This window comes from Pantherophis guttatus, chromosome 11, assembly GCF_059756535.1.
Source record: "Pantherophis guttatus breed Tessera chromosome 11, ASM5975653v1, whole genome shotgun sequence".
Classification (NCBI taxonomy): Eukaryota; Metazoa; Chordata; class Lepidosauria; order Squamata; family Colubridae; genus Pantherophis; species Pantherophis guttatus.
The window spans coordinates 4,065,454-4,081,156 of record NC_142073.1 but is presented as its reverse complement, the minus strand read 5'-3'; positions in this window follow the sequence as shown (position 1 = coordinate 4,081,156).

Genomic DNA, 15,703 nt, shown 5'->3' with positions numbered 1-15,703 from the left:
CTGGAGACCTGGCAGCAGAGTCAGACAGTGAGGAGGCTGGGGAGGACAAGTTGACTGTTACAAATTGGAAATTTTTATATGCTGAACTCCCAACATAAACTTAGGGTAATAAATCAAAGAAAAGTGATTTTTACAGTGTGGAGATTGTTAGATTAAAATAGAGGGAAGAGTTACTCTTTTTTTAAAAAAAGCTTGAGGAGGAGGAGGAGGACGACGACTGGAGGGAAAGAAGAAGAAGAGGAGGAAAGGGGGAGGAGAGAGAGCGAAGAGGAGGAGGAGGAAGAGGAGGAGGAGGAGGAAGAAGAAGAAGAGGAAAGGGGGAGGAGAGAATGAAGAGGAGGAGGAGGAAGAGGAGGAGGAGGAAGAAGAAGAAGAGGAAAGGAAGAGGAAGAAGGTGAAGAAGAAGAGGAGGAGGAGGAGGAGGAGAAAGAAGAAGAGGAAGAGGAAGAGGAAGAGGAAGAAGAAGAAGAAGAAGAAGAAGAAGAAGAAGAAGAAGAAGAAGAAGAAGAAGAAGAAGAAGAAGAAGACTCATTCATTGAATGTTGTACCTATAATTACTTTTTAAAGTGACTCCAACATTAAAGCAACATGTTTCTTCTCAGTACTAGCTCAGAAATCTATACACCGAAAACTGTTTTTGCAATCAAATTGCCGGTCCAAACACAACCAGAAGGATCTGCCCAGTGTTAATGGAAGTGTGGGATGTAAGACATTTTCTCTTTCAAAGTATCGCATTCCCAGTGATGTTACATCAAGTGGTTTCCTACTTAAGCCTGGATGTGTTTTTCTTTATAGAGGAGGACATGTTGAAATACATACCATTTGTAACTGCTGATTAACAAATATAGCCTCTTTCTTCCCCCATCCCGGCTGACATGTCTCATGTGTTTGGATAGCATCACATTTCACGTGATAATCTACAGTACGAGACACTTGACAATTAATGTTGCTTTTGTTGGAAATCGCTTGCCTTCTGTGGCTCTCTTTTTTTCATCCCAAAGCACCAGGGAAAACGTTGGTGCGCATTGGTTTCCTTTGAGATAATTTACAAGCATCTGCTGCAACCAAACACAAACCACATTGCAAAGAAACGTCCATGTTCGATGTGGGTTTCTTTTGCTGCTGTTGTTGTTGCTGCTGCTGTTTGTTTTAATCTGACCCCATGATCCCATCCTCGCTGATTGCTGGGCTTGGAATTTCTCAAGAGTTGATATTATGCATGTGATATGGATCTTCTGGTCATGACAAATGACAGTCTTAGGGACTGGGAATTCAAGAGATGCTATTACAGATCGTCCACAACTTAAGACCACAACTGAGCCCAAAATTTCTGTTGCTATGTGAGACAGTTGTTAAATGAGTTTTGCCCCTTTTTACAATCTTCCTTGCCACAGTTGAGTGAATCACTGCAGTTTCTGAATTAGTATCATTCTTCTCTTCTCTTCTCTTCTCTTCTCTTCTCTTCTCTTCTCTTCTCTTCTCTTCTCTTCTCTTCTATTCTCTTCTCTTCTCTTCTCCTCCTCTCCTCTCCTCTCCTCTCCTCTCCTCTCCCCTCCCCTCCCTCTTCTCTTCTCTTCCCCTCCCCTCCTTTTCTTTCCCGTCCCCTCCCTTCCCCTCCTTTTCCTTCCCCTTCCCTTCCCTTCTCTCCTCCTCTCCTCTCCCCCCTCCTTTTCCTTCCCCTTCCCTTCCCTTCTCTTTCCCCTTCCCTCCCCTCTTCTCTTCTCTTCCCCTCCCCTCCTTTTCCTTCCCCTCCCTTCCTTCTCCCCTCCTTTTCCTTCCCCTTCCCTCTTCTCATCTCCTCTCCTCTCCCCTCCCCTCCCTTCCCTTCCCTTCCCTTTTGCTATGCAGCCTCTCAATAACATTTGAACTGAGGCTCAAGCCAAGTAATCTTTCAACAAACTCCTCCCTCCTTCCTCTAGCTTGTTGGGATTGCCATTGGCTAAAAGACATGCCAATTTTCAACATGCCATCCCACAGCAGAGTATACTGTCTTCTAGGGAAGACAAAGTCTACTTTCATCCCAAAACACCTTGGTTTGATCAATCTCTGTAATGGTAGTTTAATACTCTACAGGGTCAATATCTGGGCTGCAAAAAAACCCTCGATTGAACATTACTGGTAGGCCCTATTTTTGGCCAGCCAATGAAAGATAAGGCTCAACTTTCTAATACAAGCACTGAGGGGTTTTTTTATTTATGTTTTTTATGGAGTTTAAAGAAAGAAACAAGATTCAACTCATTACGGTGAACTTGTATAGCACTCCTAAGCAAAGGATGTTGTAAATTTCTTGACAAGCGGCTGATTCAAGATACATTAACCGGCTAGACTTCCTCTCTTAATTTTCATTTCTTTACTATTATTATCTTTATTCATTAAATATGAAACTCAGTCAACTGAACATTCAAAAATGCATCACAAATACCACCACCACCATCATCATCATCATCATCATCATCATCATTGGTTAATCTGTAGTGAGATTCACAGCCTTTGAGGCTGGTTAATAGCTCAGCAGCTCAAGTCCTAACCAAGGACTTAGGAACTGTTAAGGTATCGTCGGAGGATGTAAGCTGTTCCGAGTAAGGTGGTTTTTTGTAGAGTCAAAATGTTCAAGTCCGGTAAATTTAGAATTTCTAGATAGCGGGGTAGCCCTTTGGGTATTGCTCCAATGGCTCCACTTACAATCGGGACAACACACGATTTCTTTTTCCACAGTCGCTCAACTTCGATTTGCAAGTCCCGGTACTTTGTGATTTTTTTCTTGCTACTTATCTTCAATCCGTGCATCACCAGGTACTGCAATGTCAATGAACCATACTTTTTTCTTTTCAACTATTGTTATGTCAGGTGTGTTGTGGACCAAGTGCCTGTCAGTCTGAATCCTAAAGTCCCACAAGATCTTGAGTTTCTCATTCTCTAAAACTTTCTCAACCTGATGTTCCCAGTGGGTTTTGCTGTACTCAAATCCAAACTTCTGGCACAATTTCCAGTGAATGATCTTAGCAACGCGATCATGGCATTGTAAGATAGTCAGTTTGTGAAATTTTGCTGCACCCACTGATCAGGTGGTGGTTATTATTATTATCATCATTATTATTGTTGTTATTATTATCATTAAAAAAGCAGCTTGCCCCTTTTGTGTTAACCACAGAGGAAATCTCATATTTTATCGGAAACTTTGATTTACGTTTAATAGATCTGCTACCTACTAAAAAAGACCTTGTTTTAGCAAATGGCTACAGATCCAGTCCATTACCTTTAGGACAACGGGGGGAAACTCCAGGGCTTTGTGAGCGCCTGCAATAAAACATCATTAAACACCAGAAGAGGACAAGAGGAGACAGAAGGTTTGAATTGAAACTAAGGAGAAGTGTTTGGAATAAAGCAGAGCACCCCACCAATATGCCCGGAGAACATCTGGCTTCCATTTCGAAGGGGTCGTCGGAGGACCTCAAATGCCTGTGATGTAAATGAGGAACAGAGCCCCCAACAATTTAACTGTCATCAGCACGAAGGCTTTAACTGGCATTATAAAACCAAAGCTTGAGCCTCTTTAGGAAAACTCCATATGCTGCTGGTCTGAATTAGACTGCTCGGCCATATTATCTGAAGATGAAAGACCGGCAGGTCAATTCACTTAAAACCAGAGAATTGCCACTGCTAAGAAATGATGAGTAGCAATCGTAGGGAGAAATTTCTCCTGCTTTTTTTTTCTTTTTAAAAAATTATTTGCTCGAGAAAATAAGGAAGAGCACAACATGAGCGTTGTTGCCCCAAAGTGATCGACAAGGGCCGTTGAGGAATATTGCCAAAAAAAAAAAAAAACCGGACTGAGAATGAACTGGACGGATTTACAGGTTGGGTGGTTGGAGAAACGTCTCTCGCTAAAATGTAGGCTGTGGCAAAATGATTAGAGTTAAAGGGGTTGCGTACAAAGAGGAGATCGGAATATGACTGACCGCCTGTTTATGCAGCTCTCTGAATTGAAAGGGTCCTTGGTGCTCTCTGAGCTTGCTTGTTTTCTTGCAGAGGTTTCCTTACCCAAACTAGGTAACATCATCAGTGCTAGAAGGGAGTAGGGTTTGTGGAATGATGGAGGAGGAGGAGGAGGAGAGGAGGTGGTGGAGGAGGAGGAGGAGGTGGTGAAGAAGGAGGAGGACGACTGTGGGGTCCTTAGTGCTCTATGAGCTTGGTTGTTTTCTTTTTCCTTATCCAAACTAGGTAACACATCAGTGCTAGAAGGGAGTAAGGTTTGTGGAATGATGATGGAGGAGGAGGAGGACGGCTGAGGTGTCCTTGGTGCTCTCTGAGCTTGCTTGTTTTCTTGCAGAGGTTTCCTTACCCAAACTATGTAACATCATCAGTGCTAGAAGGGAGTAGGGTTTGTGGAATGATGATCGAGGAGGAGGAGGAGGAGGAGGAGAAGGAGGAGGAGGAGGAGGAGGAGTAGAAGGACGACTGGGGTCCTTAGTGCTCTATGAGCTTGCTTGTTTTCTTGCAGAGGTTTCCTTACCCAAACTATGTAACATCATCAGTGCTAGAAGGGAGTAGGGTTTGTGGAATGATGATCGAGGAGGAGGAGGAGGAGGAGGAGGAGGAGAAGGAGGAGGAGGAGGAGGAGGAGGAGTAGAAGGACGACTGGGGTCCTTAGTGCTCTATGAGCTTGCTTGTTTTCTTGCAGAGGTTTCCTTACCCAAACTATGTAACATCATCAGTGCTAGAAGGGAGTAGGGTTTGTGGAATGATGATCGAGGAGGAGGAGGAGGAGGAGGAGGAGGAGGAGGAGGAGGAGGAGGAGGAGGAGGAGAGGAGGTGGTGGAGGAGGAGGAGGAGGTGGTGAAGAAGGAGGAGGACAACTGTGGGATCCTTAGTGCTCTATGAGCTTGGTTGTTTTCTTTTTCCTTATCCAAACTAGGTAACACATCAGTGCTAGAAGGGAGTAAGGTTTGTGGAATGATGATGGAGGAGGAGGAGGAGGGCTGAGGTGTCCTTGGTGCTCTATGAGCTTGCTTGTTTTCTTGTAGATGTTTCCTTACCCAAACTAGGTAACATCATCAGTGCTGCTTTAGGTAATGAAACACCTGCAAGAAAACCACGAAGCCCCTTCGTTTCAATCCTGAGCTACAAATATTCTCCTTTGAGCTCTGAAATCTCTGAATTTCTGCAATTGATTCAAAAGTACTTTTAACAGCCTGGGACCCAACCTTTAAGAGATCAGAACATCTTCTCAGAGCTTACCTGCCCCATAGTATCATGTGTGAGTATATACACAAGGTTGACTCACCTGTCACCTGTCTGCATCTTTCCTATAATTTATTCTCCTAGAGATCTAATGTTTATTTTCCAAGATGTTTGTTGTTGTTTTTTCTAGTTTATCACCAGTGAGATCCAGTTTGGCCTAGTGCTTAAGGTCCTGGCCTAGAAACAAGGAAATGGTAAATTCTAGTCCTAGTTTAGGCATGAAAGCCGGCCAGATGCCCAGTCAGTTTCTCTCAGCCCAACCCACCTCACAGAGTTGTTGCTACAGGAAAAATACGAGGAGAAAGAAGGAGTGTTAGGCGTGTTTGCCACCTTGAGTTTCTTGTAAAGTAATAAAGACACGATAAAAATCTAATAAAGAAATTAAAAAAAAATAAAACAGTGTGCTTCTCAGGTGATATTTGGATGCTGTTTTCAGAGAACGGCTCCTTTTAACTGATGGTATTGAAATATGGGATGTGGTGGCTCAGTGGCTAAGATGCTGAGCTTGTCAATTTAAAGGTCGGCAGTCCAGCAGTTCGAATCCCTAGTGCCGCGTAACGGGGTGAGCTCCCGTTACTTGTCCCAGCTTCTGCCAACCTAGAAGTTCGAAAGCAGGTAAAAAATGCAAGTAGGAAAATAGGGACCACCTTTGGTGGGAAGGTAACAGCGTTCCGTGCGCCTTTGGCATTGAGTCATGCCAGCCACATGACCACGGAGACGTCTTCGGACAGCGCTAGCTCTTTGGCTTTGAAACGGAGATGAGCACTGCCCCCTAGAGTCAGGAACGACTAGCACATATGTGCAAGGGGAACCTTTACCTTTATTGTAATAGATGTCATGTGCTACTGTTGTGTGTGTAGAATATAGCTTGCAAGACATCCATCCTCATACAGTATTTATATTCACTTCTATCTACCCTGTAATTCTCTCTCCGCAAGCAATCCCCCCCAAATTCATCGAGAAGCTCTCAAAACCGTTTGTCCAAACAAACACGGAGCGCAGCTATTTGTATTGGCAGGGCATTCAGCTTGACAGTCAACAACAAGGAGCAGATGGTTGAAGCACTGGAACTCGCTACCTGGAAAGCAGCAGACCCACTTGGATCAACTTCCTCCCGCTTACTCGTATGGTAAAAACAGCAGCCTCCCGTTCTGTGGATTTCAGTAAATTCAGCTGTTGTTTTACATAGCAGGGGTGGGTGGAAGATGTCTTGATTTTTTGTGTGTGTGTCCATTTCGTAGAAGCGGTTCTTGAAAAACCAACGTCGTTTCATTCAGGTGGTGGGAAAACTTGTAGAAATAAGATTCAGGGATTAGTGCTCAGGATCAGACCGAAAGAGCCGGGTTTCTAAAAATAAAAATATATATATGACATGGGAAAAGGCAGGCAAGTAAAAGAGAGATTTCACTGCTGAAGGGACTCCCCGCCTCTATTTCCCACGTGGTCATGTGTCAAAGAAGAGGTGGAGCTTCCACTGCACTATTTTAGCCACCATGTTGCCTTTTTTGACCCACCCTGATGAATACCCCTCACCCGGAGAGAAATTAGTCAATCCTGAACAGAATTAAGCAAAAGAATAGAATAGAGTAGAGTAGAGTAGAGTAGAATAGAGTAGAGTAGAGTAGAGTAGAGTAGAATAGAATAGAATAGAATAGAATAGAATAGAATAGAATAGAATAGAATAGAATAGAATAGTAGTAAGACTAGACTAGACTAGACTAGACTAGAGTAGAAAAGAATAGAATAGAATAGCAATAAGAATAGAATAGCAATTAGAATAGAATAGAGTAGAGTAGAGTAGAGTAGAATAGAATAGAATAGAATAGAATAGAATAGAATAGAATAGAATAGAATAGAATAGAATAGAATAAGCAGAGTCGGAAGGGACCTTGGAGGTCTTCTAGTCCAACCCCCTGCTCAGGTAGGAAACCCTATACCATTTCAGACAAATGGTTGTCCAACATCTTCTTAAAAACTTCCAGTGTTGGCGAATTCACAACTCCTGGAGGCAAGTTGTTCCACTGGTTAATTGTCTTTGCTGTCGGGAACTTTCTCCTTAGTTCCAGGTTGGTTCTCTCCTTGATTAGTTTCCACCCATTGCTTCTTGTCCTGCCTTCAGGTGCTTTGGAGAATAGCTTGACTCCCTCTTCTTTGTGGCAATCCCTGAAATGCCAAAACTGATTTTGCCCATTTTGTTTTTTTTTATTTTATTTTAGAAGACGGTATCGGAACAAAACCAGCCGTTCAAAGAAAGGTTAATATGGTTTTCAAAATTCGAAATATTGTACTCCCCGGGGGCATTTTTCTTTTCTTTTCTTTTAAAACAATAATAATATGGAAACTGAAAACTTCCCATATGTTGAGCTGATGACTTATTTCATTTTAAAAGGGGAGGAAAGGGTCACTTTCTTTTAGTAACACCAACCCAGGAAGCTGTTTTCTTTCCATGCACCCATTAACCTTCTCCAGTTAACCGGTCTAATTTCCTATTCAGCGTGTTTTTCTTTCCATCACTTCCTATTTTTATTTTATTTTCGCATCACACCATTTCTTCCCAGCACTTAACCAGGGGGGAGCCTCAGTGCTGTCAGAGAGGGAGCTGCCCATTTGCATTCGTAGACCGTGTTGAAAAGCATTATTTCGGTTCAGAGTAATTCGCCTTGCCCTTCAAAACCCCTTTTCTGAACCAAAAATAAAATAAAAGTAAAGTAAATCAGATATTAAGTAAATATGGGAATGGGATGAAGGGGGGGTGGGGAAGAAGAAGCATCAACCGAACGAGTTTTAACTCGTATCAGATGGATCCAGTTGGTCAGGTCAAAATGGTAAGAAATGAAAAAAAGATGATTGAGTGATTAGAAGGAATCCTACTCTCACATCTGACAAATTATGGTTAGTTTTGGATTGAATAATCAGGGCAAAGAACATGCTTTTCTGGATGAGCGAAGAGAGTATTTGGAGCCCAGGGTTGAACTGCGAGGTCCTTGGTGTTCTCTGAGCTTGGAGACATTTCATGACCCAACTAGGTAACATCATCAGTGCTTGGGGGGGAAATGGGGTTTGCAGAGAGGAGGAGGAGAAGGACTGTGGGGTCCTTGGTGCTCTCTGAGCGTGGCTGTTTTTCTTGCAGACCTCTCATTACACAACTAGGTAATATCATCAGATGATGTTATCTGATGATGGTCATCAAGATGTCAATAGACTTGAATGAAAGATACATGGAATGAAGATAAATGGACAGCATGGCATCTTCATTGTAAAAATCCCTTCCCAGAGAGGCTTACCTGAGTTCAACATTGTTACCCTTTCAATTTCTGGCCAATGTGTCTTTATATTTCAAGCAGGGTCGTGCGAAGTTGAGTTGGAGCAACTCAATTCAATTGTGATTTGACTGAAGGAGCCAAGGCCTCCACAAAATTCAAGATTTCAGTTGTTTATTGTACAACGGAAACCCTGTCCCCCTTTTTTTTAGCCAGAGGATTGCAGCCACTTGAGGAGTCATTTGTAGGTGTGGGGAGGGGGGAACCTTCTGTTGTCCTATTTTCTGCTAAAAACCACTGACAGTGGGGCACCATCCCACCATCCTCCATGTTTTCTGGTCCATCTAACGCAGGTGTGTCACAGTCAAGGCCCAGGAGCCGGTTCTGGCATGCGGGGTGCTTAGATCTGGTCCGTGAGGCCACCCTAGAAACAGTGAAGGGCCAGCAAGTGGTGCCTCTACCAGTGAAAATGGAGCTCGGGAGGCCCGCGTGCGTTTCTGTTGTCAGAGGGTTGTAGGAGGCCATCGCAGCCGGAAACGGAGCTTGGGAACCCGTTTTCACTGGCAAAGTGCTCGAGCCACTGCAGGCGCTTCCGACACGAGTGACATCAAGCTGGCTATGCCCACTCTGACCACGCCCCACCCAGTCTCCCCTCCCCCGAGGTCAAACACAACCCTGATGCGCCCCTCAATGAAGTTGACTTTGACATCCCCGTTCTAATGTATCTTGAACAAGATAAGTTGATAGTTGGTAGCAGTAGTGGGTTTCAAATCCCGGCACTACCGGTTTGCTATCAATGAAGTCTGGGCAGGTGGGTGGAGCCTCCCGCTACTGCCACTACCGGTTCACCCAAACCGGGGCGAACCGGGACCAACCCACCATGGATTGGTAGATCTTCAATGTGTCAAGATAATTAATTGCAAAAGATTTCGATCTTATTTTGCTGATACGGCATTGCTCACCTGATACGCTGGTAGGGAAAAAACAGAAGTCAGCACACTGAGATCTTTTTATGGGCCCTGTTATTATTGCGTTCCCTCCTTCTCCTCCTTAAATATTTCAAATATTCTTAGTATAAAGCTGTATGGTGACATCTGGTGATTAGGGATGTAATGTAATTCCACCTCAGATTCCACTGGGAGTCTATTTGTAGCCGGATCACTAACATGAGAATAAAGGCTGATAGTTTTCTGCAGGAAAAAGTGAAAGTTTTTTCTACTACCAAAGTTGTACACACATTATGGTTTGTTATACAGTTTTAGAAACAGCTTTGCATGTGGGGATTTCTTTTTTAAAAACACTCTTTAGGAGATGTGTGTTGTCAAAATACCTTAAATTATACCCTAAAAAAAAAAAACTTATATCAACAGTTGGACAAATTAGGTATGAGTTTTTTTGAAAATGTAAGGGGTAAAAGAATTAATAGAGCTGGAGAAGTAAAGAAAGATTAATAAGGAGGAATTAAAACCATGACACACGTAGATAAGTTTAGGAAGGATAAAAAGGTTTCACTAAATCGGTCAAGCAAACTTTTTCAGGAATAATGTATAGTTGTGACAGCTGAAATCTGAGATATGTAGAGGGGGCAAAGAGAGAAAGAGAAAAAGATTTTAAATTATTGATTTCATAGTGCTTAAATCTATGTGTATGTTTGTTCTTTTGTTCGTATGCACTTTTTATTTTTGTTTTGTTTTTCTTTTTTTCCCTTTTGGATGTTGTATTTTAGCTTTGGAAATAAACTAAAAATATATTGGATTTAATCATGTTTACCGTGGACTTCAAGTAAAATTGTTCAGTTGTAGATTAAATTTTGGTGAGTACTGTTCCTTTAATGTGATGAATAGCACTCATATACTTTGGGCGTGTCTGGTATGAACAGATTTGGGGCTGGAGAAAATGACCATGCTGGACATTAATTATATATAAAATTAAGACAACCTATCTGGTGTAGATATATATATTCCTTTTTTCTTTCTCTCCCTCTCTTTCTCTCCACACACACACATACATACAGAGAGAAGAAAGATATATATATATATCTCATTCATTTCTCTAAAAATTCTCTCTCTCTGTGTGTGTATATATGTGTGTGTGTGTATGTATATATAAATGTTTGTGTGTATATATATCACTTATTTCACAGAACATCTCTTGCAAAAATGCATAGTTCCTATTTTGAATATTTTTTAGAAAAAACCCAATGCACTTACAATCACACAGTACATCTTAATTTTATTGTTCTTATCTTATTTTTTTTTTAAAAAAAGAAATGTAATTTCCCGCTATTGGCTCTTTTGGGTACCTTAACTAAAGTGTATTTGCAATACCGCCAGAACAAGTGACAATTTGAGCAATGAATCTGTTGTAATAATGCAGAACCAGCCCAGCTCTCATATCACTCTATCTTACCAAACTAATGAGATTGATCATTTCATAACTTCGGTTTCATTTTTTTATTATTATTATTTTATATAAAAAAGAGACCCTGGAAAGTCCTTATCCGTTTTATGAGGAGGGGGGGGAAAAATACCAAACCTTTGCGAAATTCATTAAAGAAGCATAAAAAATTCATTAAACAAGCGAATTGCATTCACGGCAGCTGTGATGCAAATGCCCTTTCGGCAGTGCAGAGCCCCATATTGGTTTAACCTTTCGTGTTCTTTTATATCCATGTTGGGGGGGAAAGGTGTCTGCCTGTCTGTCTGTCTGTGTATAAATATATGTATATTCAAGGAATGAAAATTAAGTGCTGATCCTTTGATCTCCAGCTAGAGTCAGGTAGATTGACCAACAAACAAACTTCTGGAAGCTCAGTTTTCTAGTTCTTATGAAGCCCATTGCCAACAAAAGAACAAGTTCTTTTTTTTTGGATTGTATCCAGTTTATATCTCTGGCCAGGACTTACACAACTGTAGGGATTGCCATATAAGAACGATAGAAAACAAGATTGTCAAGGGGAATGAATCTTCTTGATGTCCTACCATCAAGGCCTTGCCTTTCCTTGGTTTTGGAAATGTGAAGCCAGAAAGAAGTTGAATGATTCATCTGGACTGTGTCCCTCAACCTTTTTTTTTATTTTTATTTTTTATTTTTTATTGTAAAAGTTTTACAGTTACATTTTCACCCCATTTTCACCCCCCTAACCCACCCCAAACTCCCCAGCCCACCCTCCCTAACCCCCCCAACCCTCCCCTCCCCCCCGGACTTCCATAGAGAATACCCCATCATTGTCCCCTTTATATAAAAAAAAAACCCTTGAACTTTAAACCCCTCCATCCCCCATATCATTTTTCATCTTCACATAGTTCAAATATTTCTATCTTAATGTAATATAATACTATCAATAAAAAGCTATTTGATACTTCCTAGTTTGATATTTGTTCTGCACATAATCTATCCATTTTTTCCATTCACATTCATAAGTCTCTTGTGAGCGGTCTTTTAAATATGCTGAAATCTTCGCCATCTCAGCGAAACTGGCCATCTTCAAAATCCATTCTTGAACGGTAGGCAAAGCTTCATTTTTCCAATATTTACCTATCAACAATCTCGCTGCTGTAATCATATACAAAATCAACTTTGTTTCATCCACTGTAAAACCCTTAGCTATACCCAATAGAAACAATTGTGGAGAAAATTGAATTTTTTTCTTCAAAACATTCTGCATGACCCACCAAATTTTTATCCAAAAAGCCTTAACTTTCTTACAGGTCCACCAAATATGATAATATGTAGCATCTGTACAATCACACCTCCAACATTTTGGCTGAACATTAGGGTACATACAACCTCTTTTTTTATGATGATGGAGGAGGAGATGGAGGAGGCAGTATCCTTCCCCCTGGAGTGGGGTGGGAATGGAGATTTTGCAGTGTCCTTCCCTTGCCATGCCCACCAAGCCACGCCCACCAAGCCACACCACGCCTACCAAGCCACGCCCACAGAAAAATTGGATTTCGCCACTGCTTTGGTCCCCTTCCTTCTAACCCAGCTCTGATCCTTGCATCTTCATATCCTTTCCGTTCAATCTTAAGTCACCCGAGTTCACAACTGCTTTTATTTTTCCCCCGAACGAGAACCTTTGCCTTCTTTGCATTCATAATACGGAAAGGGAAGGTGTCAGTGTCTGCACGAGGCAGTAATGGCCGCTCTTAAGCAAATGGATCAGTAAACAGGGTAATGAAATGTGACAGGAACTTCCTTTGTAATATGCACAATGAAACCCAATTAGGGCTATATCAAAGACGCCGTATGCATCAGAGAGGTGACTTTTAGAAGATTCCCCATTTTGGAAAAAAAGTTATCTGCGCAAACAATGCACCAGCAGCTTGTTTTCTCCAGCAACCTCACTTTGAGGGATAAAAAGTGTCTTCAATAGAGGAGGATATTTATTTATTTATTGGTTCGATTTATATGCTGCCCTTCTCCGGAGATTCAGGGCGGCTTACAATGCATTAAGCAATAGCCTTCATACTTTTGTATATACCTGCTTAGTAGGGCTTTCGCCCCCCCCCCAAGCGGTGTACTTTTTTATACAAAGTCAGCTTATTGCCCCCACAATCCGGGTCCTCATTTTACCTACCTCGGAACGATGGAAGGCTGAGTCAACCTTGAGCCTGGTGAGATTTGAACTTGCAGTAATTGCAGGCAGCTGGCTTTACTTTAACAGCACTTTAGCCGCTGCGCCACCAAGGCTATTTGTAGCTCAGGGTTATAAATGAGAGGCCCTTGGTGCTCTCAGAGTTTGGCTGGTTTTCTTGCAGATGTTTCATGACCCAAGTAGGTAAGGTCATCAGTGCTAGAAGGGAGGGGGGTAGGAGGGAGGAGGAGGAGGAGGAGGAGGAGGAGGAGGAGGAGGAGGAGGAGGAGGAGGAGGAGGACTGTGCGGTCCCTGGTGCCCTCTGACCTTGGTAGTTTTTTTGAAGGCATTTCATTAGTCAAACTAGGTAACATCATCAATGCTAGAAGGATTGTGGAGAGGAGCAAATTTAAGAGCTGTGGTGGCGCAGTGGTTAGAAAGCAGTACTGCAGGCTATTTCTACTGACTGCCGGCTGCCTGCAATTTGGCAGTTCAAATCTCATCAGACTCAGGGTTGACTCAGCCTTCCATCCTTCCGAGGTGGGTAAAACGAGGACCCAAAATTGTTGGGGGCAAGAGGCTGACTCTGTAAAACCTCTTAGAGAGGGTATAAAGCACTGTGAAGCGGTATGTAAGTCTAAGTGCTATTGCTGTTGCCCATCCATCCATCCATCCATCCATCCATCCATCCATCCATCCATGATGCACAGTGGTTAAAGTGCAGTATTGCAGGCTGACTCTGCCCACTGCCAGCAGTTCAATTCTCACTGGCTCAAGGTTGATTCAGCCTTCTAGCCTTCCAAGGTCAGTAAAATGAGGAGCCAGATTGCCGGGGAAAATATGCTGACTCTGTACAACCGCTTAGAGAGGCTGTAAAGCACTGTAAAGCAGTATATAAGTCTAAGTGCTATTGCTAAACTGCAATAATCTGACTTGTATCAGATTGAGTACACTGGCGGTGACTGAGTAGCCTCTCAAAGCACATAGTGGGTTTTGAGAAGAAAATTGAAGCTAAATAAACAGTGCATGCTATGATCTTCCAGAGACAGTGCTGTAAAAATGTCTCTGTAGAAATTTCTAGTTGAGCCTGCTTTGATATTTTTTTAATTACTGCTTTTTTAATTCCTCGATACTAATGAATATTATGAATTGTGGATGACTTAAATGCAGATTAATGCCTTTGGTCTCTTTGGAGGGAGTCCTCCGTTCAACGGTGAATTTTCAGCAGAAGTGAATGGTGATTTTGGTACTTGGGAGAAACCCATTAAACTGTCTGGAACGGGGCCAAGAAATGCATGCAGGGTCTTTATCTAAGATATATTAGGAAAAAACTGCCCCTTCAGTGGAGAAGGAACTGCGATCTGTGCCTGCTCAGCACAGCACTTCATCCTCCCGTCACATATTTCAGCAGGAGATGATATTAATAATTTTATAGACTTGCACAAGGCATAGTCAGGTTACCTTGGTAAAAGGTGACATAATTTCCATTGGAGTTGTAGTTGCTATCACTTTGTTTGCAACTCTTGCTTGCAAAACTAAGAGGGTCTTCTGGAGTGTTTAATCTTTTTTCTCTCCTCTTCTTTCCTCCTCTTTCCTTCCCTTCTGTCTCCTCCCTTCCCCTCTCCTTTCCCTTCTCCCTTCCCCTCTCCCTTCTCCTTCTCCTCTCCTCTCCCCTCTCCTCCTCTTTCCTTCCCTCCTGTCTCCTCCCTTCCCCTCTCCCTTCTCCTTCTCCTCTCCTCTCCCCTCCTCTTTCCTTCCCTCCTGTCTCCTCCCTTCCCCTCTCCCTTCTCCTTCTCCCTTACCCTCTCCCTTCTCCTTCTCCTTCTCCTTCTCTCCTCTCCTCATTTTGTTTTATTGATTAATATTTAAATTTGGGTATGGATCTCACTTTAGGAGTCTCAGGGAAACTCAACAAGCAGGTGGAAACTTCATTTTCTCTGCTCAAGTCAAGGCACCTTCAGACGGAGAATGCTGAAGGGGCCCTTTGTCTGCAATGAACTTCCCTGACTCAAAACAAAGTCTCAGTTCTGCAATGATTTATCCAGAATGGACTTTTCCATTAGCATGAAGCCGTAACACAAGGTAACGACTTTGCAAACAATAAACCAGATGTTTAGTGCCGAATCGATAAATTGATTGTGCGCCGTCAAAGCCAGTGTCAACTCTTAGCGACCACATAGATGGATTTTTCTCCCCGGCCGCCTACCCATGAAGTTGTCTCATCTTGAGAATTGTCTGCTCCTGAAAACACATTGCTAGAATGACATTTAGTCTTTCTGACGATACCAGCGAGTCTTTTAGCCAATCTCTCAATGAAGAAATTGTTTCTCCTCTACGTTGAAACAGAAGAGCGTGGAGGAAAACATCTGAAGTCATCAATATAAAACCAAGGTGCAAAACTGCATTTTCTTATGTTGTATATTCAGAAGAAAACCTTCTCTGGTGGTCTCTTTTTTCGCTCTTTTTTTCACTATCTTTCTTCTCTTGTTAAACAGCTCAATATGAATCACCCTCAAGGTGTCTCTGAATGGATGATCAATAGAATAATTTTTCCCATAAAAAACCCGAGTTTGTATCAGATTTTAAGTACATTAGGGTTTTTTTGTTTTTAAGAACCAAATGA